At 36.9% G+C, this 2072-nt stretch overlaps 1 pseudogene; it reads left to right on the top strand.

The window, feature by feature from the left end:
• Positions 1-376: 376 nt before the first annotated feature.
• On the top strand, positions 377-937 carry LOC149181524 (pectate lyase pseudogene; annotated as a pseudogene).
• Positions 938-2072: the final 1135 nt, after the last annotated feature.

Raw genomic sequence — 2072 nt, forward strand, 5'->3', positions numbered from 1 at the left:
GTCCTCAAATGCATGATTCATGCATTTACAAGATATGTTATGAACTTCCAAATTCCATGAATCCTCCATTTTTGGTGTTGCTTTGCACCTCTCCATGCAATTGCTAGTTTTATTATTTTCCAACCAACCAGATGTAAAAGTGGTTTCCAACAAACAAACAAAAATAAAGGAAAAATATAATCATATGTAATCATTGGTTTGGATATTGATCTGATAAGCATGCCCTTTTCAAGTTGTGCTCAGTTTAATTCATGTAATTAAGATGGAAAAATTATTAGCAATTTATTTATGAAATGTATTACAATAGCATTAACAGTTCGATAAGTGAACTAAGTTATAATTAAGATGGCAAAAGTATTAGCACTTTATTTATGAAATGTATTACAGTAGCATTAACAGTTCTATAAGTGAACTAGGTTATATTTCTTATGGAACGGGGAACCACATTGACGACTGTTGGTGCCGTGATTCAGATTGGGAAAGCAATCTAAAGAGGCTTGCAAACTACACCATTGGTTTTAGGAGGAATTCCATTGGAGGGCAGAATGGAAGATTCTATGTTGTAACTGATCCCAACAACTACGATGTGGTCAATCCTTGTCCGAGCACCCTGCGCCATGCTATTATTCAAAAGAAGCCTCTGTGGATCATATTTGAGAGCGACATGGTCATCCCACTCAAAGAAGAGCTTATCATGAACAACTACAAGAAAATCAATGGCAGAGGCACCAATGTCCACATTTCTAATGGTCCTTGCATTGCGGTGCAGTATGTGAGTCACAGTATGTTGAACGGGGCGTACTCTGTTCTGTCGGGCATGGGTGCATCGTCCATCTATGCAAAGACTTCTAGTCTGTCAGCAAGGCCATCCTCTCTTGTCACCGCCCTCAGAGGGAACATCAAATTTCTGACATGCAGAAAAAGATCTGCATGTTGACACCAATAACACAATGCCAACAACCACCTTAAATTTTCCTCCTTCTTTGAATGAGATATATTTTCTTTCTTTTTGTAATAACAACACTCCTTGTCTACAAGATCATGTTATGTCAATAACTGTGGCGAAGCTATACTACTTCTCAAACTCGATGTCCTTGAATGGCCACTACTCTCTTGTGCAATGAGGTTAATGGGCCAATGCAGAGGTTTTGTAGAATTGCTGTTTGGCTTCACCATTGTTTTGAGATAAGAAAATTTTCTTATTTTATTTTAATCAATCAGTAGCTACAAATCATTGATCTGATTTCCGTAAATATTTTTCCTGGTTTTATTTCTTTTTTGCAGTGCTGAGGAAACCCAGTTTATAGAAGCTATACATAGAACCTTTTTGAGGATTTTTCAACATATTCATGTCATGTGACTGGAACCCGGTGGTTTCATTTCTATTATGCCTATGCTGGTGAGAATTTAGCCTTTAAATTAGAAGGCCAGGACACCTGCTGCAGTGTAACACTTGATTTACAAATGCAATGGAGCATGTGAAGGTCCTATTAGAAATAGAAGAATCAAGTTAATTGTATTAAACCTGAGCAGCTCACAGGTGTGGGACACCACCTGAAGACTGCCTCTGCAGAACAAGCTCTACGATTACAATCATTACATTAGAAATATATAATTTACACACGATTAGGGAAGTTGAAACAACACCCTAGAAATCAAGAACAAACTCTTAATCTAAGGTTCGACTGAACCATCACTCCATTAATACATTTCATCATTAATCTTAACACTCCACCTTAATGGAGAAATTGATTCACACATATTCCTAACACTTCCCTAAACAATTCAAACTTGATTCTACCAAGAGGTTTGCTAAAAATATCAGTAGCATTTTCACAACTATTACAATACTCAATATGGATTTGTTTTTACTGAACTTTGTCCCTGACAAAGTGAAACTGTGTATCGATATGCTTTGTGTTCTTATGGAATAATGGATTATTTGCAAGTTTAATGGAGCTTTGGTTGTCACATTTGATCACTGTTACAACCTTTTGTTCTTCTCCAACATCAAGGAGAAGTATCCTCGACCAAACTGCTTCACATGTTGTTGCACACGTAGCTTGATATTC

Source organism: Pinus tabuliformis, chromosome 3_2 (genome assembly GCF_031772625.1).
Source record: "Pinus tabuliformis cultivar Carrire ecotype Pingquan chromosome 3_2, CPIR1, whole genome shotgun sequence".
Lineage (NCBI taxonomy): Eukaryota > Viridiplantae > Streptophyta > Pinopsida > Pinales > Pinaceae > Pinus > Pinus tabuliformis.